We start from the raw sequence: 24,321 nt of genomic DNA, 5'->3' as shown, positions 1-24,321 counted from the left end.
TTGCCAGGTTCCCACTACCAATAATAAAAAAGCCAAACATAAAGAACCGCAAGAGCAGCAATGCAAACAACGAGTCGGCATTTTGAAAAATTGGCTGCAAAAACTTACTATAAAGGAACACCCCCACCCCATACTCCCATGTCCCGAAGTATCTGTCGCAGGGTATGACAGCGACAGAGCCCAACATTTTGCCTGACCCGAGCTACCACAATGGATTCCCTTCCCCAACATTAACAAAACAATTGGAGTTGGTAGATTCTGTGAGTTCTGCATTATGTAACCACCCTGGTGTCATACATTGAGTTCAACCAGGATGGCACTGCCACTAAGGCACCTCTTTATGTCTCTTGGGAGAACGAGTTGCAGATTTTAGGGAAGTCGGGGAGTCTCCAGCATATACCGGTATTTCCGATGTCTCCTTAGGATTCCCTCAGAAGGATCTCGAACGTCAATGTCAAGAGATTGGTGTCTTCCTGGTTCTGTTGCACCGGTCACTATGAGCAGAACCAGAGTCCTGGTGCGGCGGCGTATGTTGTTTGACTCGGTTTCACTCCTGCGTCCATTGGAAAACTCGAAGAAGAGCATTTGAGACAGATAGATCACTTTGAGTTTGGCGGGCTATTGAAGCATATATGTTTAACTCACAGAGACGCTGCTTTGCAGCCTGGATGGACTGGTGCTACTGCTGCACAAGCCTTGTATAGTCCAGAAATATCATGATGACATTGGATTGGAACATTAGCTTCTCTTGTGTACGGGCATACTTTAGAAGAGTGTCTCTGTCCATATAATTCAAAAGCTGCGCAATTATTGGATGAGGTCGGGCACCGGGGAGGCCTGTGAACCAGAACCCTGTGCTCCCTCTCAACTATGAATCATGGGGAAAGGGCTCCTGCAGGAAGTAGTTCCCGTATCCACCACTCCAGGAATCGCTCCACTAACGATCCTCGCATCCCTCAGGGAACCCAACAAATTATTCCAGCATGCCCTGCCCTCATCGTCTTCCACTCGCACCTCCAGCTCCCTGGTTACAGAAGTAGTTTTAGATACAGTGGCCTGTAGGGATGCAACAGGATCCTCTACTCCTGAGATTTGGGACTCTGTCTCCGTGATTCTCTCCACAATTTTGCGAAGATCCTGCTGCAACAGCGTCACTTCTGATCCCACTGCCCCAATCCTGGCATCCAACGTGTCGTGCGACTTCGTAACATGGCCAACAGGGCAGCATTGTCCTGGACAGGACCAGCCGAGGGCTTCAGCATCGCCTGCGTCTCGGATCCACTGGCTGGGCATACATATGTATGGTATTCTGCTGTGGAGCTGGTGTGCCCTTGTCCTTTGTCATACTGGGAAAATGAGGGGAGATCCAATCCTCTAATGTTGGCACAAGTGGGACGCTACTGATCTGGTCCCAAGTACGGAACGAGCAGTCAGGCCTACAGCTCACCAATGCTGCACGCTTCCGCGGGTGCCGAAGGCCAACTCCAGATGAGAGCCGCAGACTAACACGGGGTCCACAGCATCACAAACAGGTGATATCCTTGACTAGAAAGCTACGGGATGCATAGCCTCAGTCAGCAGGTCTCTGTGTGACAGTGTAGTTCCCAAGGCACATGCCCTAGTTCCACAATAACCGGTAGCTTTTGAATCAATGTGCCTAAAGTTGTAGGCCATAGTTAGGGTGGATTTCCATTGATCAAAAGCTTCTTGCTGAGTTGCACCCCAATGGAACAGAGTTCTTTTTCTGGTCATTTGTTTGATAGGGTCTGCCACTGTATAGAAGGATTCGTTGAAGTGTTGATAAAAAATTGCAAACCCTAAGAACTTCTGTAAATCCTTTACATTGTGGGGTTTAGGCCATTCCACTACTGCAGCCACCTTTTTAGGATCCAAACTTATTTCTTTATCTGAATGGACGAATCCCTAAACATGTGGCATGGTGGGGAATTCAAAGAGTTCATTTTGGATCAAAGGAATATGAACTTTAATTATGGAAACCTGAGAGGCTATCATGGTTTCTTCTGTTTTGTCCTGGATACTATGTATAGTATTCTGCACAATGGATGGATGTTATTATGAAGTAGTCATCTCGAAGTATTTCAATGAGTGCATATTATAGTAAATATCTTGTGGTAGCAATTGCCTGAACAAAACAAGTCATAGTGTATCCCTGGACAAACAATCTTAGACACTTTCTCTTATGTGCTTTTATAGTGAATGGCAAATCTGGGGATAATTTTCTAACCAACTGAGAGTTTCGTTTATCTCAGCAACCTCGCTGACAGACGGTATCCAGAACAGCATGGAGACTACAAGCCTGTTCTTCCTTGTTTATTCCAAATCACCTTTTTCCCGGAGGGTTGATCACTGACACTTGGTTTTTGGTGCTAGTGTTGGGGTAAATCTATTAGGGACTGGGGGAACTATCATCACTCCCACAGAGCTTGAATGCTCAGGTTAGTGAACCCAGACAGATAGAAGAATCCCAATGATAAGAAAGGGGATAGAGTTTGGTTGTCTATCAGTTTCTTGGGATCCCTGACAGAATATCGACGGACCAAATATCGACCTACAAGATTATCGAGTCTAGAATATCGATGGACAGAATAGCGACATCCTATCTTTAAAATGGTAAGTACAAAAATATTGAAACCAAAATATCGTTGTTTAAAATATCGTTGTATAAAATATTGTTTTTTTTAAATGTCTTAAAAATAATAGTAAAATTAAATAAATACTAAATATAATTAATAAAAACTGTTAGAATTTTTTTTAAATGTTAAAAATGATCAATAATAAATATAACATAAAAGAAATGAAACAAACATATTTAAAAACAATATATATATATTAACTTAATAATTGTAATAAATAATTATTTTATTTAATTATAAAATGTTAGAAACATAATAAGAATTATAAATACATATATATACATAAACCAGTCATATAAATATAAAAATTATATATATATATATATATAATAAAGAAAAATATTTACATTTATAATTAGTTGTAAAAAAATATTTTACACTACATTAACTATAACAGTAAATAAAACGTTGGATAGCGTAGGGGATAAAATTACTATTCCCACTCCAGAGAGTGCAACAGTGGGGAAAGTGTTGGATAGCGGAGGGGTAAAAATTACTATTCCCACTCCAGCAAGTGCAACAGTAGGGAGAGTGTTGGATAGCGGAGGGGAATAATTTACTATTTCCACTCCACGGAGTGTAACAGTAGGAAAAGTGTTGGATAGCAGAGGGGTTACAATTATTATTCCCACTCCAGTAATTGCAACAGAAGGGAACGTGTTGGATAGCGGGTGGGTAAAAATTACTATTCCCACGCCGCTGAGTGCAACAGTAGGGAAAGTGTTGGATAGCGGGGAGGTAAAAATGTATATTCCCAATCCAACAAGTGTAACAGTAGGGAAAGTGTTGGAGAGCGGGTGGGTAAAAATTACTATTTCGCCTCCACCGAGTGCACCATTAGAGAAAGTGTTGGATAGCGGGGAGGTAAAAATGTATATTCCTACTCCAGCAAGTGCAACAGTAGGGAAAATGTTGGATAGCGGGTGGGTAAAAATTAATATTCCCACTCCAGCTAATGCAACAGTAGAGAAAGTGTTGGATAGCGGGGAGTAAAAATTACTATTCCCACTCCAGTGAGTGCAAAAGTAGGGAAAATATTGGATAGCAGGTGACTAAAAATTGCTATTCCTACTCCAGCGAGTGCAACAGTAGGGAAAGGGTTGGATAGCGGGTGGGAATAATTTACTATTCCCACTCCACCAAGTATAACAGTAGGGAAAGTGTTGGATAGTGTAGGGGAATAATTTACTATTCCCACTCCAGCAAATACAACAGTAGGGAAAGTGTTGGATAGCGGAGGGGAATAATTTATTATTCCCACTCCTGCAACATAATTAATATAAATTACCAAATAATTAATTTTTCAAAAATAATTTACCTCCCAGTATATTGCCCTATAAACGACACCACCAATATAAGTAAATATTACACAATTAACATAATTAATGAACAATTAATTAATTAATTAATAACAATTAACAAGAAATTTAAAAACCATCAAAAGTAAATTAGTTCACACAATTAACACTATAAAATAACTTTAAATATTCTTATATAAAAAATAATAAAAATGTTATTATAATTAAATTACTTCCCACCCTATCAACCCACAACCCGCTCCCAATTTTTTTTTACACAATTAACATATTTACCAATTAATTATCAATAATTAATATTCAATTAATATCTCATTAATAACATTTTTAACACAAGTAACAATATAAAATATTAATTACATACATATTAATTATTAGAAATATTAATTAATTATAATTACATTACTTCCTACCCTACTCTGTTATCAACCCACAACCCGCCCCTGAAACAATTACACAATTAACATGTTTACCAATTAATAATTAATATCTAATTAGTAAATTAATAACATTTTAACACAATTAACAATATAAAATATTAATTACATAAATATTAACTAATAAAAAAAACCAATTAATTAATTATAATTAAATTACTTCCCACCCTACTCCCCTATCTACCCACAACCCGCTCCTAAAACAATTAAACAATTAACATATTTACTGATTAATTATTAATTATGAATACACAATTAATAATCAACTAATTAAAAATTAATTAACACAATTACCAATATTAATTATTAAATACTAAAATAGTAATTAATAAAATTATGATTTAATTAATTTCAATTAAATTACTTCCCACCCTATCCCCCTATAAACCCACAACTCTCTACGGAACTAAAACGCAATATTTTTTTTTAATGAATAACTTCTAAAAAATTAATAATAAATATATTATAATTAAATTACTTTCCACCCTATTCCACTACAAACCCACACTCCACTACGGAACTAAAATACGCAAAAATGTATTAACATAAAATAAATTATTTCTAAAAAATTGTAACATAAATTAAAAAATTTGCTATACTTTTAACACATATACTAACATACAGAACACTAAAAAAAAATGTGATATTATAAACAACGATATTTTTACTAACGATATTACTAACTTCGATATTCAGTAAAACAATATTTCTTACCTGCATGTCGATATTCTTGTTGACGATATTCTTGCAGGTCGATATTCTGTCATATCGAGATTTAAACATCGATATTTTGGTATATCGAAATTTAAAACTCGATATTATGACTGCATACCAGTTTCTTGACCTTGCCAAGTTTGCACCTGTTTTTATGGGACTTTTCTCAGTATTCCGATTGGTGGTAGAAAAAGTCCAGTGACACTATGGGGCCGATTCCGATCCTGGAAAAACTGGGTACGAATCAACGGACGGAGCGTTTTCTCCGTCCGACTCGTACCCGGGAAAAATCCCTTACAAACATGCAAGTACGATTCGTACGGAAACACCATTTCCGTACGAATCGTAAAAAACACCGACCGGCTAAAGTATACCCACAATTCCGATCCGGGACACCGCGTACGCGACATTCGCACAGAGTCAGGCAGCGTTTTACGGACCAGCAAGTACGATTCGTACCCACAGCACTTCGCACTGCAATATTTTTACGGGACCCAAAAAGTGCCGGAAAAGCTAAGTACGCCACGATGCATGGCGAAAAGGGGGCCCGGTACGCACCGTACCCCCATCCCTACACATCCGCACCATACCCCCACCCCCGTATGTATGGTGCGCACCCCCACCCCCTGTAGGTACGGTGCGTACCCCCACCCCCAGTATGTACGGTGTGTACCCCCACCCCCGTATGTACGGTGCGTACCCCCACCCCCCGTATGTACGGAGCGTACCCCCACCCCCGTATGTACGGTGCGTACCCCCACCCCCTGTATGTACGGAGCGTACCCCCACCCCCGTATGTACGGTGCGTACCCGCACCCCCGTATGTACGGGGGGTGGGGGCACAGCATGCCTCTTTGGCATTGGGGCGGGCGCTGCTCAGAGCAGCACCCGCTGCAATGTTGAAGATGCGGAATGCGACTGCCAGGGTGGCGGTCGCATCCTAATTGGTGGTGCAGGACATCCTAATGGGGCCCTAAGTGTCTTTTTGTCCGGCCGTCTTGAGACGTCCAGCCACACATGCGTACTTTAAACCTCTCTAATTCAGCTGTCTTAAGACAGCTAGTTGAGAGAAAGCTAAAGCCTCCAGAGCGCTGTGGAGCGCAGAGTGAGGTCGATCCCACCGATCGTAGCACTGCTCTCATGTTCATGGTAGCAGCGCTAGGATTGGTTTGGGAGTTTGGAGCCTGCTTCGAGGAGAAATAATTGAGGAGGACGTTGCTTCGCACTTGCTGGGAAGTGCTTTTAATTTCTTTTTTTTTTTTAATTGTTCCACCCGCCCTACCATCTTCAGGACATGCCAGCCGCCACTGTGTCCAACCCCATCTGTTGTTCACAGCACTGAAACGTTGTTGATTTGGTGTGGTAAACATGGTACCTACACAGCAACGTTTTGTGCTTCAAAACAAACTCCTAAAGCGAGAGTGTGTGTTTTTAAACACAAAAAAGAAATGACCTTAACACACTTGGAGTGTTTACTAACGTGTGGCTGCCATTTCTTAGGCTTCCTGTTTCGGGCTCTCCCTGACAGTCCAGAACAAGAAGTATGTCGAACATTCTCCTTAATAGGGAGGATGCCCTAAGGCACCGAGACCGACTGAACAATATCTAATTAGACATGATGGTTCCCATGACTCCATATTGCACCCAGACTGAGGATGAATGGCTTCGTTTGGAGAAAGATGCAGCACAGCACAACACATAGGTGTTGCACTCATTTCTAAAATGCTTAATCCCAAGACAAGCCAGTTATTGGTTTGAACAGCCAATACCATTTACATTTTTATGGAAGTAGGATTGCAAAAGCCCCAAAAGCGTTACACAGATTTTCACAAAGCTTGTCTTACTTGTTACCCCAACTCCCAACCTCCCTTTCTCAATTGAAAAGCGTTTGAATGCTCAGTTAGGGGCCCAGAACTAAGTGCACATGTTGAATACTGCTTCCAGAGCACTGATGCTGCTCTTGTCAATAGGCAATGTGGCACTCCAAGCTGGTGTATTTTAGGATGGTCTCACATCCGGTGTTCACCCCTGCCTCCACAACTTCCATGAGGAAGCTGCATCTACTCTGATTTAACCAGGGATAAAAGACAGGGGAGTATCTGATATTGCGTGGAAAACGAAATAGTGATGGAAAAGAGGGGGCCAAAGTAAGTCAAAACACCCTGGTGAAGATTTGGGCTGAGCACCTGTCTTAGCGTCTTGTAGTGTTGTAAAACTAGCTAGACAAACGAAATCAACTATAACTCACCCCTCTGACATGCACAGTGTTCGTATAAAAATGTATTTGAGACGGCATGAGTGTTATTGTAAATCCTATAATTTAACATGCTATAAGTGATGCAGTATGAAAGGATATAAGCAGTGCATGGTGAAGGCGCAAGTTATAGTTAATGTAGTCTGCCTACTGAGTTTACAACACTCTGAAAGTGTGCGAGTTATAGAAAGATTTGGTTGTTAAGAAAATTATTACTTTAAGTTATAACTATAACTTTTTAATTTCTTGTGTAGTTTAAGTGGTTTTGTATAGAAATAATAAATTAAGTTGTTTGGAAAAATCGGTTTGTAATCAGATAATGTCGTCTATTTTGGTATTAATTATTTAATCTATTTTTTTTTACATTTGAATATTACTGGGGTACTTTCACATTAATTTCTGGCGGAGTGGTGTTCAGATGAGTGGCAGAGTGTACAGAGGTGCGGAGTGCCATACAGTGGAGTAAAGTGTAGTGTAGTAGAGTGGCGTTCACTGGGTTGGAGTAGAGTGGTTTGGAGTGCCATACTTTAGAGTGGCATACAGTAATATTTCTGGCGGAGTGGTGTTCAGTTGAGTGGCAGAGTGTACAGAGGTGCAGAGTGGCATACAGTGGAGTAAAGTGGAGTGTAGTAGAGTGGCGTTCACTGGGTTGGAGTAGAGTGGTTTGGAGTCCCATACTTTAGAGTGGCATACAGTAAAGTAGTATAGAATGCACTGGTGCGGAGTAGAGTAGCGTAGAGTGTAGTAGAGTAGAGTGGGGTAGAAAAGAGGATGGTAAAGCGAAGTGGGGTAGAGTGCTGTGGCATAGAATAGAGTGGCGTACAGTGGTGTATAGTCAAGTGTGGTACTGGTAAGTGGGGCAGAGTGAAGTCGGCTTGAGTAGAATGGCATGGAGTAGAGTGGCATACAATGGGGTAGAGGCAGTGGGGTATAGTTGCTGCAGAGTAAATGAGAGAGGCATAGAATGGAGTGGAGTGAGTTTGAGAGCCATACAGTAGAGAGGCATTGAGTACAGTGGCATAGAGTGCAGTGGTGTAGAGCAGAATGGGGTACAGTAGATTGGCATAGAGTACAATGGAGCAGAGTAGAGGGCATAGAGAGCAGTGGTGCAGTGTAGAGTGTAGAGGCGTAGAGTGGAGTGGAGTTCAGTGGTTTGGAGTGGAGTACGGTAGAGTGCTGCAGAGTGGCGTAGAGTGCAGTGGTATAGAGCATAGTGGTGTACAGTAGAGTAGTGTAGAGTGATGTGGGGTACAGTGAATTGGGGTAGAGTACAGAGGCGTAGAGTGGGTGAAGTGGCTTGGAGTGGCATAGAGTGTACTGGCATAGAGTAGAGTGGTGCACAGTAGAGTAGGGTGGTATAGAGTGTATCGCATACAGTAGAGTGGTGTACAGTGGAGTTGCACACAGTAGACTGATCGTAGAGTGGTGTAGAGTGGCATACAATGAAGTGGGGTAGAGTGAAGTGAGGTAAGATGAAGTGGGGTAGAGAAGAGTGGCATAGATTAGAGTGGCATAGAGTAGCGTGGGGTAGAGTGAAGTGGAACAGTTTGGTGAGGAGCGGCCTCAAGTAGAGTGGAGTGGATTACAGAGGCTTGGAGCGGCGTAGAGTACAGTGGTGTAGAGAAGCATGTCACATAGGGGCATTGTGTGGAGTGGGGTAGAATGGCGTACAGTGGCACTCTGTGAAGTAGAGAGGCATGGCGTATTGAACAGTGGAGTAGTGTGCAGTGGTGTAGAGTGCAGTGGTGTAGAGTGCCCTGGCATACAGTGCTGAGGGCATACAGTGCAGTGGCTTGGAATTAAATAAAAAGTCGCCATATTGTTTAGACCCCCTTTGACTGTGTTATGGGTTTGTATGTGAGATATAGCTTACTGGAAGGTTTTTAAGCTATAATGAGACATGAGGCAGTTTAGTATAGTCTGTACGGGTAGTTAAAATTATTTATAATGCGTTATATATTTTAATTAAGTTTTTGAAGTACTGCAGTACTCTCTTGAAAGTACTGCGGTACTTAGAAATGGTACAAAAATAAAAAATTACAGGTTGCAAGTAGAGGGTGCATTATATAACACACTACACCACTGTACTGTATGCCAGTACTCTGCACTGGTGTTGTAGTGCAGTGGCGTACAGTGCAGTGATGTATGATGCAGTGGCGTACAGTTGAGTGGTGTAGTGTGTCAGATAATGCACCCCTCTTCTTGCATCCATTATATTTTTTATTTAAACATTTCTAGGTACCATTGTACTTTTGACGTGCTACCGCAGTAGTTTTCAGAGCCTTCCTGTACTTCCTCAGGTTGGATTCTTGGAATAAGGAATGCTGCAGTGAATTCCATTTAACTACAGCTGCAAAAGAAAAGGCCTGACCACCCGTGGACTTCCGATGCAACCTGGGAACCTCGAGAAGAAACTGACCTCCAGTTCTCAACGCATGCCTGGAATTGTATCAGTTAAAATTTGGATAGACAAGAAAGAATTTGGAAGCAAAAATAGCTTTCTGCACAAGGCACATAGATTTAAATACCATCTTCAACCAGCAACCATTGCAAACTGGCTAAAGCTAGAGAAACATGATTCCTTACCTTGAAACACAGTGCTAACCCAGAGACGTTTTAAGGCATGGGCAAAGTGGGATCTGGCCCAGGGCCCCAGCCTTTCAGGGGGCCCCTGATAGATCTAGCTATGATCTCCACACAGTCCTGCCCTGATGACCTTGAATAATTTGCAAAGATACATCATTTTTAATACCATTTTCCTTTAATTTGTTTTTAATACAAGTAACGTGTGGGAGTCTATTACAGACATTTTGTAGAGAAATGTTGCGTTGATGTTTTTCAACTCTATGCAACATCTATAAAAAAAAGTTCCTTTTAGATCAAAACAGGACCTCACATATGCTAAATGGCAGTGGATCGTAGAGATTATGTGAAATAATATTAGTGAGCTGCTTCTATATTACAATAATAAAAACACACAACACTATCCCTGAATATTAGATGGACACACATTTAGAATTTGGACCAATCCGCCTTTCTAGTGTCAGTAACCTTGTAAAAGAGGTTATGAGAAAGCTGAAATTGGATCATAAAATGTAAAGCTGTTCTGAACAGAGGCCCCCAAAATATGTTTGGCCCAGGGCCCCCCAAATCCTTAAAATGTCCCTGTGCTAACCTAGCAGCTTAAGTTTTCACCAACTGTTGTTTGTGAACCACACAATGAGGTACATCCAAATACATCTAGTTGCTATAATCCAACCCTGCAGAAATGAAGGCATGAACATTTACAGTTCGAGAAGGAGAACAAATTCAAAATCAATCTATCTCTTTCTGATTTGTGGTTTGACGCAAAAGGCAATTCCAAGTATCCACTCCTAGCAAATTGTTCTCCTGCATTGTGAAATTACCGTCCTCGCCTACTCACTCAGCAGCCCATAATTATCCTGTAGAAAACAAGTTAGTTGGTTGAAACGTAGGCAAAGGGCAGCATTCTGTCTGCCTACCTGCAGACCAATCGAATTCCAAGTAATCAGACTTGCAAGGTTGTAGATATCACCCAATCGTTCAAAACCAAGCTCTCTCCATGAATGTAACCCCACCCCCCTGATAAACTGTAATTCCCAAATCTCACAATCAGGGATTCTATTGAATGTATGGCACGCTGGTATATTGTGTGCTCAAAAAAATGATTGTATAAGAGATACTAAGCCCATTAGCATCTTATATCTTGATTATTTTGGTAGTTTTGGAGATCGCAACAGAACAGATCATTTAATTGCACTTTCTATTAGCATTGAATTAAGTATAAAATTGTCATATTTTGGAGATGCCGCAGCAAACTGAATTGTCAAATTAATCAATGCTGCCTGATAGTATATTACGAAGTGTGGACGTGCTAAGCACCCCTGTGTTATATCTAATTGAAGTACAGGCAGTTTAACTCTTGGTTGCTTATTAGCTCAGATAAACTTTAGAATAATCCTATCCAGCTCTTTGAAATATGCATGGGGTATTTCAAAGTCAAAGAAAGCTTTATTCGAATGTTTTTTAACAATCATAAAAGCACATAAGATAGACCATATTACATTAAGGGGCCGATTCCAATTCGGGTCGGAAAGCACTCCGACCGAGTCTGATCCGGAGTGTTTTCCGACCGAGCCGGACCCCTACAGTCCGACCGAGCGAGTACGATGCGCACGTATGCTGTCGGACTCGGTTCGGTCGGACTCCCATAGAAGTCAATGGGAGCCGGTCGTACGACGCGTACATGGGCTCCCATTGACTGAATGGGTACGTCTCGAAAAAGTGCACCCCCTACAGTGGGTACGCATCAGTGCCACCCGCACCGTACATGCCTGTGTTGGGGAGACCCATAGGTCTTCCCCTGTGTCTGAGTCATAGGGCTGCGGGTGTCAGGGGGTCTGACGCGGACCCCCAAAGTCTGACTCCGGGAGCTGTTGCGAGCCGGACACTCCGGCTCGCACAGGCTGTCCGACGCGTGCATCGTACTGGCTCGGTTGTAAATCGCATCCATTGCACGCCACGGTTAGCTTTCATGTAGCTCGCATCGTACTTGCTCGCTCGTACAGCTGTACGAGTCGGCCGGAAAACACACGTACGGCTCGTAGTTTTTCCGGCCGAACACGATTTGGTGCCCTTCCGACCGAGATCGGAATTGGCCCCTAAATTTCATAGATTAAAAACAGTAGAGAAAACCAGTTTAAAAATTTTAAGAATAAAAGTAAATGACTTTGATAGAAACCCTTTGAAAGAAGAAGGGTAGGCTACCATAAAGTTAAAATTCATCAATGATAAAACTTTTCCTCCGGTGGAGAGCTCTCTTCAAAAACATAGCTAACCTCCATGCTGTATGTTCGTTCCCTAAGAACTGCAATTTAATTAATGCTGGACGACATTGCCTTTAAAAGAGGATTTAGCCACACTTTCCTTGGTTCTATATAAAATTTACAAAAAAAGAGTAAATGAATAGTTGATTGGGCAGACTGATTGTCACAAGGACACATTTGCAGCAGTCGAGACCAGTCATTCATTTTGGGGAAGGTCACAAGTCTATGGACAATATTGAGCCTAAGCCTAGTCAATAACAATCTGTCAAAAGAGCTAGGTACATATGTCAAATATGGCTCCATTCCTAATGTTGTTGATATTAATTGGTGTTGATTAAAACTGGGTTTTAATAGTTCCCCTGCCGATCTTACTGAGTCCAGAAACCGGAGGCCCTCCTTTTTCAGGACCTTTCTAGGAAGCGCCTGCATGGACCCTGGGTCAGTGAAATAATCTGGATGGCCTAGGTCATTCATAAAATCACGAACAAACCTGACCCAGGGAATCTTAAAGGCCCCATCCAATTTGAGACTATCCTGCAAAATCTCCCTATTTAGCTGGGTCTGCTCCTTTGACCAAATACTATGCCACAATAGTATCGGTTCCATTTTGATAAGATCAGAAATAAAAGGGAGACCCAACTCCTCATGACACACATAGGAAGATGTACTGGGTGGGACAGATAAAATGTATCTTAGAAAGGAATTTTCAACAAGTTGAAGCGAGAGGGTGTTTGCAAAACGCTCCACACCCCAGCTCCATACATAGCAGAGGTGATGCACTTGGCTTTATAAATTTGTAGGAGCTCCGCAGGAGGTTTCCTGCCTAATTTCTTTGAAAAAGTTGCAAGGGCAGTGGAAGACTGGACGAATGCCAGTTTGTTGGTAGATATTGCTTGGGCCCATGTGTCTTTGTGGTTAAATAATACACCAAGGTATGAGAAGCTCTTAGTCGAAGCGAGCTTCTGTCCCGCCACAAATATGTCTTTAGACCTCTGACTCCCTTGGCCGCATCTCATTACATAGGTCTTTGATATGTTAATACTAAGGTCGAGATCCTTCATAAAGACAAAGAAACTATTGAGGACCCTCTGTAGACCAAGTTGCATTCGTGCCATCAAAACTGCGTCATCCGCATACAGGAGAGCAGGTATCGCTCGACCACCAACTTGGGGAAAATCTTGCCCACTTCTGAGTAGTACATCGCCCAGTCCATTAGTATAAAGGTTAAAAAGAAAGGGGGCCAGCACACAGCCTTGCCTAACCCACCTCCTAATGGAAAATGCAGCTGTACAATTCCCCCCTACACCAAAACGCACTCTGGCAGAAGCGCCACTATAAAGGCGCCTAAGGAAGGCGATAATATGTGGGTCGACCTTCAGTACTTCGCGGACTTCCCGTAATCTGTCATGGCTAACGGAATTAAAGGCCGCGGTGAGGTCAACAAATACCAAGTACAATCTGCCCTTTTTCGCCCTAGTATATTTCCCTACTAGAATAGCCAAGTTTGGGTATTTTAATAGGAAGATTAAGAAACAAAAAGAAGAAGAATGGAAAAACTGACATTTTGATCAATGATACACGTCCTACTAATGACAATTGGAGCAAAGTCCATTTGTCTAATACATTTTTCACTTTTTTATTGCCGTAATTGAGCAAAAATAATTGTTCATAATTGTTTGTTACAAATATTCTCCAATATCTCATGGGTCGTGATGTTATCAATTGCATAGAAGGCTGAAGCTGTGATATATCTGAATTAAACTACAGTACTTCAGTCTTAGTTTGATTTAATTTATATCCCCCTATCTGGGCAAAGGCCTATATTTCCTCTAATACTTTCTGAATGTTTGTGCGCTCAGCTTTGAGGTATAAAATGATATAATCCACAAATACTTTTATCATAGCCATACCACTTATAGGGGGTAGAACCTGGGGACTGACACAAAGTTTAATTGCAAGAGGTTCAATAAACAGCGAAAACAAGAGAGGGGACATTGGGCAACCCTGCCTAGTACCCCGCTTAATCTGTACCAGCCCGCCTCTTCTCTATTTATAATAATTTTAGCCTCTGATCCCTCATAAAGCTCTTGCAACATTGCAACAAATTGGGGGGGAGGCGAACCCACATCTTGACAATATAAAAACAATGCCTGCCAGTCAACAAGATTGAAGGCTTTTTCAGCATGTAGCATAAGAATAGCTGCCTTGACCCTGTTGACTGTCAGATAATCAATAGTTTGCATTAAAAAATTAGTGTTAGCTGCCATTAATCTCTGTGGTAAAAAAAAACAGTTTGATCCCTGTGGACCAACTGTTGAGCACACAGAGCTATCCTTGATGGCCACATTTTCATGAATAATTTGTAATCTACGTTTAGTAGACTAACAAGATGGTATGAAATAGGATCCCTTAGATCTTTATCTTTCTTTAGAAAGCTTACTACTACTGCTTCCTTAAAATGTTTAGATATAGCGATCCCTCCCTATCTGATTGAACAGCCTTATTAAAAAGTTAGGCGCTTGGCTTGGAAAGTCTTATAAACCTCTGTAGAAATACCATCACTTCCGAACACCTTTGCATTAGCCATATTTTTAAGGGCAACCGCCACTTCATCAAGATCTATTTGTTTACTGAGTGAATCACTGTGATCAACAGAAATACGTGTTAATTGGAGGGGTCCAAAATAATGTAACAACAGTTGATGATCTCTAGCGTGCGCTTCCTCATAGATATTTTTGAAAGGGCCCTTGTATTTGGATCCCTTACCTGGAAAATTGTGCATCTACTATTTTGAACTTTAGTGGTCCAAGTTATATATCTACTTATATGTTGACTTTCCTCGTATAGCTTTTGTTAATATGCCTTACTCCTTGCAATACCTTCTAATATAAAAAGTCCTTTAGTTGCTCTTTGGCTCTGACCAATTTCTAATGTAAGATGGTTGTCTGAGGTCCTATCAACCTTGAGTTTAATTCAGACCTAATCTTTTCTACTGCTAGCTGTAAGACCTCTCTTTTTTTAAGCTGCTTCCTATTAATCATTGCCTTATAAGCAATAACCAGGCTTCGAAAAGCAGCTTTAAAAGCTTCCCAGACCAAAAATATTGGGGCCAAATTTTCATTACTTTTGAAGAAATTCTGAATCAAGAACTTAATTTCTTTGGTCCATACTGGGTCTTCCAGTAAGATTTTATCAAACTGCTAACACTGCCTATTTTTCCTTCCTGCATCTTTTATCTTAACTATCACTAAACAGTGATCAGAAAAAGAATAGTTTATTATCTCTGACCCACCTCTTTCCATCCACTTATCCACCTGAAATAAATCTATCTGTGAGGCAGACCTGGAAGTGTAGCAAGTAAATTGCGAACAGCCTGGGTGACCTAACCGCTGTGGATCTATTAAGGCCAGGTAGTATTTCATAATATTTATCAGTCTCATCATTTTGGGTTTTAGATGTTTTTTAGATTTATTCGATGTACCTATTATGATATCTTGAATATAGTTAAAATCACCTCCTAAAATTAAGGATCCTTTGAAAAAAGACCAATAAATCGTAAATGTGTTGCAGTGCCTCAGTATCATCAAAAACAGGGCCATAGTAATTCAACAATTTCAAAACCACCTCTGCCATCTTGACATTAAGCCAGATCCATCTACCTTGTCGATCGCGGATAACTTGCTAATCTTCCAAAGCCTCAGTGCTCAACAATAATATCCCAACCCCACAAACAGCTGATCTTGCGAATGCAAGGTAAGCTTGTGTATATTTATTAGGCAAGGACAAATTGAGGGTGTTAGTCTTAAAATGGGTCTCCTGCACAAATATTATCTCAGGCGAAAGGGCACACTTTCCGATTATTCAGCAGTTCATTCGCATTACACGTAATTATCCTAATATTCTGGATTATCTACTGTAAAATGAAAAGAAACTATCTCTCACAGAAACTCTTTCGCTATTATTCTCATATTCCTCTCTTTTACTTTTGTTTTGAGCTTTCCTAACTAGAAATAAAATAATTTGCTCTTTACCTAACCTTTATTCTTCCCCTGCACCCCAGGCCTCCTCATCTCCCTCCCCCTCACCCCTTGACTGCAAGACAGTGGACCCTGCTCCTCTTCAAAGGGTGCCATGGAGTGGCACCCGGTGCCTACCCATCTATACCTCCCCCAAACCCCACTGCATAGCAACAATATCCTATAATACTTCACACCATTAGACTTTGATTGATTTTAGGAAATCTTGCGTTTCTTCCAGAGAGACAAACAAATTAAATTGACCTGCCCATAAAACGTTCAACTTGGCAGATTGTATCATGGAAGCCTGACCACCAAGAAGTCTAAACACATGACCCAACCCTTGAAAGGCCTTCCGGTGACGCGCCGAGGCTACTGACAAATCTGTAAAAACTTTTATATTCGCACTATCAAGGGCAGTAAATGACTTTTGCTGAATTGCTCTATTCATTATTTACTCTTTGATACAAAAGTCAGAAAAATTTACTAAAATAGTTTGTGGATAATTGGCATCTGCTGCTCGCTCAGGGGGCACGCTGTACGCCAGCATAATTAAATCATCTGGAGCAGATGGCAAAATATATTTCTTAATCAATAAATTAATTTGTTGTGTAAAAGTCTGAACTTCTCCCCGAGTCTCACTTCCTTCTGTAATTCCAGTAAATCTTAAATTCGAGCACCGTGAGTGATTTTCCATAGTCTCCAACGTCATCTCTATCTGATGGAACTTACTTAGCTCTGGAAAAATGTCTTTCTGATATTGCAGCAACTTATCTTCTAAGTCTGATATTCTTTGTTCAGCTTCTTGTAAGCGCTTTGGCAAAAGAATGACGTTTTCCTCAGTTTTAGTCAATCTTTGATTGACCATTGCTGTATCTAATGCCTGTTGAATCTTTAAGCCTTGTATCTCAGTTAATTATTGTTTCTAATAATATCTTTAGATGTCCTAGAAGCGGCTCCTGGCTGCCATCATTTGCAACAAGGGAGAATATTTGATCCCAAACCTCCATCTCGGTCACCCCAATTTGCAGCAACCCCTGCACTTTTGGTATGATATTCAAGTTCATTGTTGTTATAGGGGTATGAGGTATTAACCGTAACATAGACCTGTCACTCCCAGTTCCTCTCTTAAGCACATGGGTTGCCTCAACTGCCGGAAATGCTGAACCCCCAGTTGCCAAATTTAATTTAATTGAATCTCCACTTGCCGCTAAATTCTGCATTGGATGTCATCCAGTAACATACTTTTAGGGGGCATTTTTTTAAATAACAGGAAGGTTTTTAACTTTGTAGCAGGCCCCAACGCTGGTGTATTTACTAATTCTCATTGGGCACTTGGAGGTGATAGCCCTAGCTGGAGTGGTGAAGCATCTGACTGATCTGACTCACTGGATGTTACTAGCGATGTTTAAGCTTCTTCTCTGGACAAATACTCCCTCCTTGAAGACTGAGGTAAAATTGGTTGAATTGCTCCTGCTGTCTCAGCTACCAGCTCAGGCCTGGATGCCAGGGCTGCTAAACTCAGGCCGATATCCATCTGTTTGTCACGCCACCCGGCTACCTGACTTTGTGAAGCCTTTTTTACGCTGCTTCTTGGGTACGGGAATAGTCGGTTTTGGGCGCTGCTGTCACATTACTGTCGCCTGCCTGGGCCAGGTTTCCAACAGGCGAGCCCTCCCCGTGACTCCTCACGAGCAGCTTCCCACCTACCTCTAACTTTAGGTCTGCCACACAGTCACACCAATCCTTCGCACGTCTGACACGCTTAGAAATCTGCTCCTCCGATGTGATGAGCTGTGGCGTCTGACTGGAGGTCTTCCACTATTATATTCCCACCAATTCCAGCACTGGATTAAAGCAGTGGATTCTTCAGAGTATGATGTCAGAGGGCCGGGAGAGGGGAAGCTACAACTAGTACATGCCAGCAGCAGGACTTGAGGGCTCCGCCTGCCGCCTAGCTCTAATTTCACTTGAAGTTCAATAGAAAAAGAGCATGTTTATTCAACAGTGAAAGCTGCCATCAAGACTTAAAACCTCAAATGCCGACAATCCAAGTCCCACGCTAAATTTGCTGGAAAATGTGAACACACAAATATATACATGTGAGTATTTCTGCAACACAAACTGACATCCTGGCTCTGAATCATTATAGAGAGCACTGGAAAAAAATTAGGGGATGTTTATGAACTGATCAACTGTTTATAACAGTTCAGCAATTTGCTTGATGTTCCTAAACAAGTTGGAAGGTTGTTTCAGAATTTAAATGCAAGTCATGAAAAAGAGTAGCCATAAATTATATAATGATTACAATAAGAATGACTAATACAGTAGGAGATTAGTCAAGTGCATGAGTTGAAATAGAAGGTGCCAAGCTTTGAGACAAAAAGATAGGGTGGTTATTTTGCACGTATGGAAAACCAATTAAGTATATATATACAGGTCATACAGCGTTGGCATATCTGCTCAGCCATTCTCTGTATCTTGCCGTTTGCCCAAAACTGCAACATGCTATTGGTCAACCCATTCTGACTCAAATGAGTGGGGCCGTACATCATCAAAGTAATTGAATATAACAGGGCATTGGGCAGGAGATATCTTTTTATGTCCACAGTCATACAAAAACCCTGACCCTGTGTGTCCATTTTGTCCAAGTTGTCCAATTTGTCCTTTGTAACTTGCTTCTGCATTTCAGCTATTCCTTCAGGGCTAAAGTCTTGCGACCCTTTGCCATGTCAGGTTCAGAGTGGGCTACATACATGAGGGCAGTGGGGAAAGAGGCAGTCCTATTGGCTTGCTCTATTTGCAAGTAATCTCCTCTCCTCACATCATCAGTTATTTTCGTATGAGTTATACATTTTATCACCAACGCTTTAGCAGGTAATGACAGCACGTTTAGTAATCTCGTTATCCACACCTCATGTTGTATTTTAGCGCCTTGTGAAGTAATAGACCCTCTCTCAGCACAGAATCTACCAAAATTGTGGGCAACACCAAAGGCATATTGACTATCCATATAAATGTTCACCCTTTAACCCAACGCCAGTTCAGTGGCTCTGGCTAGTGTTATCAGCTCTGCTGCCGCGGGGAGTTCTCAGGTTTCTTGCATGTCTCCACTTATGTATTGAGCATGGTGATAGCATATACTACTGTCTATGTCCTATTTCTACATCAGTTGTATCTATAACTCCCATTGAATGCACTAGTTCCCCAAAAATTGATGGTCATATTTCTTTGGCTACCGTAAAGATCTTAAGTTGGAATCTAGCGGGCATTCAAAGGAAATTGTGCTCACCCGAGTGGAATGCTCTAGTGGAGGCTCACATGATCTGCCTATTCCAGGAGACTTGGTCCTTAGAACCGCTCCATCGGGTTGGATACGTTACGTATTTTGTTTCAGCAGGTCTTCCCAGAAATGGCAAGGGTCGGCCCTTGGGAGGCTTGCTTATTTGGGTAAGTATTGACCTGAATTGCCGAATAGATAAAAAAAAAATTAATTCCTATGACATCTTAGGAATATCTTTAAGAGGTCCCCATACGGGTCGTACCCTCGACTTGTACAATGTTTATGCTAGAGGCACTAAACATGGCTCAAAGTCGCCGATAGTGTCTACCCTGGAACTGGAACTTAGAAATAATTCAGCTGTAGCCCAAGTCTTGGTTGCGGGAGACTTTAATTGTACCTATGAGCCTCTCACATCAGATGATAGTCTTGACCCGGGTGAGGATGATGTTAGATGGGGTATCCCAATTCTAACCATCCCCCCGATTAAAAAATGGTCACAAACAGCGATTCAGCTGAATGCTCTAACGCTAGAGTTTGGCTTAAGAGCTGCCAACGGCCGCACAAGTTCAGACCCTATGGGTGCGGTTACATTTAATAGAGCCAACCATACCTCAAGGATTGATTATATTATACTTGATTTTTTTCTTTGGGGCTTGGTTCAGGACATGATAGTTTTGCCTACTATTGAAAGCGATCATAACTCGCTTTGTTTGTCCCTCAAGAATCCCTGGCCGAATGAAATGATTAAACCATCTTCTAGGTCAACCCACGCTATTTCTGTCTCCTCTTGTGGGAGACGGTTGAAGTGGAAATTGGTTTCAGGGGATGAAACTAAGCTCAATATCATCAACACAATCCTTATAGCCTCCCAAATGGAGCTGGACAATATTGACTTAGCCCTTCCACCTATAGGAAGGATTACATCCATTTTTGAGGGAACCCTTGAGACCATTGGGAATGTATTCCTGAAAAAGGAACGTGTGGGTAAAAATATGGTAGCTCGGAATCTTAGGGGTAAGCAGGATTGGTTTACATCTGCTTGCAGGCATGCTAAAACTCTTCTGATTAGGGCCATTAAAAGTAAAATCAAAGTAAAGATACAGGGAGCCAGGAAAAATTACAAGGAAACCCTGGCAAACGCTAGAAAGGAGTGGGACTTAGAGTATTGGTGTACCTTAAAAGAGGCAAGCTCTGGGAAGGATCCTAGGCGCTTCTGGGATACAATCAGAACCAGAAGCAGACCGGATAGTGATATCATAACATGCAATATCACTAGTCAGGCGTGGGTTACTCACTTTTCTAAATTATATACTAACCAAGCTAGTGATATTGCTACAGCTCCCCTTAATGAAGAACAGGCCTGGGTGTTGGATTGCACAAATCTTGTTGTCCCACTTATCAGAGCCGATCATGCTGCTGGCATCTTACGTCCTATCATGCCTCCTATTGTTTGGGAGCCAGAGTTGGCAGATCCCGCTTTTTCTATTAAAGAAGTCGAATATGCAATTAGCACCATTAGGCCTCAAAAAGCCGCTGGTCCTGATGGCATTCCCGGGGATTTGTTGCGCTCAGATATCTCAAAATGGGGTAAACTAATCCATACCTTGGTTAATGCTATTAGTAAGGGTGCACCTATTCCCGCATCTTGGAAAGGGGCGGAGGTTGTGCCTATTTTTAAGAAGGGGGCTAGGGACGACCCATCCAATTATAGACCCATAAGCCTGCTGGATATAACCCAAAAGGTGGTCGGCAAGGTGTTGCTGGTTAGATTACTCCAATGGATCGGCGAAAATAACATCCTTTCCGACCTCCAGGCAGGCTTTAGAGTAGGTACTGGCACAATCGAACAAGCCTTTAGGTTGTTGCTAGTATACTGGAAGGTGGTGGTCCTGGCCAAGGGCAGTCTTTATCTCGCATTTATCGATATAAAGACTGCCTTTGACCTAGTACCCAGAGCGACCCTTTGGAGAGTTCTCACTGATATGGGGGTACCCCATTATATACTACCGCTAATTGTAAGGATGCATGAAAACACCTTTGCTCAGATTAGATGGGGCAGGGAGTGAGAAAAAACTGGTAGACTTCCGGTAGAGAGAGGGGTTTCGCCAGGGCTGTGTGCTGGCTCCCACCCTCTTTTCTCTTTATGTTAACGGTGTGGTCGAGCATCTGTTGAAAGATCCCTCAGACGAACCATCCCTGGCGGGGGATCGTATCCCCACCCTGCTCTTCGCGGATGATACACTTTTACTCTCCAAATCCCCAATGGGCCTCCAAAAACTGTTAAACAACTTTCAGTCTTTTTGCGTAGAACGGGGCCTAGTAATTAACGCTGACAAAACGAAATACCTTGTGATGAACCCACCTAAGAAACCTGTGCGTCCCCGAGGTTGAATGCCGTACCTTTGGAGAGGGTGGATGTGTTTGATTATCTTGGGATTCGTTTATCACATAACATGCTCTGGGCCCCACATTTATGCAAAATGTTGTTAGCCCATAAAAGGGTTACAGGGGCTCTCCTGAAGGAGCAGCGCTCTTGCGCAATTAGACCCATAGCCCCAGTTATGGAAATTTATACAGCAAGGGGAGTCAGCTCCGCTCTTTATGGGGCCGAGCTGTGGGGCTCATGCAACTCTAGCGAGTTGTCAAGATCAGAGAGAAAGTTTTGTAGGGCTATCATGTCACTCCCTCAAGGTACCCCCACGACCCCATTGATGCTTGATTTAGGTTGTCGTCCCATTGATGAGCTGGCGAAATTTCGCCCTTTACTGTTATGGGCTCGGTTGTGGCGAGTCCCGGAATTAGCTAAATATGCTAAAGGCCTCTCTGAAGTTATGTCACTTCCCGGGTGGCACAAGATTAAATGGTTGAGAGACATGAAAGCCCTCCTTTGCAATCTGGGTCTAAGTTTAGCATGGGAAAGCAGGTCCTCCCCACCGAAAGCTACACTTAAAACCTTATATTGGAATTGGATTGCATCCCAACAGAACTCTAACTGTATATTGGGCAGACTTACGGAGGACTTTCTGAGCTTCAAGGACCTGCCCATCCGGGAATTATATCTAGACATCATAGAGAGACCATTTGATAGGACCCTTTATTTTAAATTTAGGACCGGGACTCTTCCACTAAATGCTTTCACATCTGGGTGGAAACCCCCTGCACAGACGACAGAATTTTGCCTTTTTTGTATATCTAGGCATGAGTCTGTGGCACACTTTCTATTCGAATGCCAAGAGTATGTACTCCCAAGAAGAAGATGGCTTAAACATCTGTGCCGTTCACTAGGTACCAGACAGCATGTTGAGGCGTTACGCATTTTAAGGTCCGACTCTCGTCCATTGTATGCTTGTGCCCTCTCTAAATTTTTATCTTGGTCATGGCGCATCAGAACCAATAGGCTTAAAATAATTGTTTAATCTGTTTTTTAAATTTATTTATGATGTGTTCCTCTTTTTATTGTAAAAAATGTTTTTTAAGCTAAAATGAACTGAAATTTTTTATTGTGATGCTTTTATGATAAGTTTTTATCGAAATAAAGCCTTTGATTGATTGACTGATACTGTAGTACTGCCATTCGGAAATTTAAAACAGTAACCATCAACCCAGAGATCTCCATCCCTATATGCCAAAGGTACATCTGACAAGTCGATCCAACCTGTCTGTAACACGCAGTCATGCACCTGGTCTATTCAATCACATTCAACATCGCACACTACAGGCAACAAGGAGTAATAGTCTTACATCGGTGTAACGTTACATGTGGGCTGAAATGACACAATTCATAATAAGTATGTCAAACATTGGCAAGATGATGCGTCTTTGTCTTATTCAACAATAAATCCACAGAGTGAGGTACATAGACGTGTACAGTATGTCCCATAACCAAAAGTCTTGGCTTGTTGAAGGAAGACTGCAGCTGCTATGATCAGCCTTAGACACGGGGGAAGGGCCTGAGCTACTATGTCTAGTATTGCAGAAAAATAGGCACATGGGCATTTGTGATGACCCTGCTGTTGGTGAGGACAGACAACGTACATGGTAAAGAGGAACTCTCTTGGAACAAATGTAATTCCCAAATATCATACAATTCCACTCGTATCCTTAAAACATCCACTTACTCAAGGATCTCACATACCCCCCAGTATGGGCCCAAAGAACAATTATAAACACATTGGTAAAAGACTATAACGAATGTAAAAACAATTTTATTAAAAGAGATTTTTTCTTAAAAAATATGATGGAATAAAAGCAACAATAATGTGATAGTGTATCACAAATAGAAAATTACAATACACAGGAGACAGTAAACATGTGAAACATTCAATTCATCATAATACAATTATTTCAAGTGAATCAATTCATTTCAAAAAGATCCGTTAATGAATTACAAGATTGGATATAGAAAGTTCCTTGAATATGACCTAAAAATAGCAAAAAGGCTTCGATGCGTTTCGGTGGCAATAAATTATTCAGAAACCATCTTCATCAGGACTAGAATAATTACTGTCTCTCCTAGTGATACAATTGCTGGTGCAAATTCATGTCACCTAATTGAGAACACAAATACAAAAAGTCATGATTTGACACAAATATATATTTTTTAAACTATTTTCTTATAAAAAAACAGTTACAAAACATAACATTTGTTTTGTCTCCTCTAAAGGAGAAAATGCACATTAACAATGTGATTACATTATTGTTAATAAGGGTCCATGGCTATCATTCCAATCCTCCTTCATATATACGCACACCAAGTAGAAAAGACCCCACTCATTTTGGCAACCACACTCAAGAGCTTTA

The sequence above is a fragment of the Triturus cristatus genome, chromosome 9 (genome assembly GCF_964204655.1).
Source record: "Triturus cristatus chromosome 9, aTriCri1.1, whole genome shotgun sequence".
NCBI lineage: Eukaryota > Metazoa > Chordata > Amphibia > Caudata > Salamandridae > Triturus > Triturus cristatus.
Note: the sequence above shows the minus strand (reverse complement) of the source record.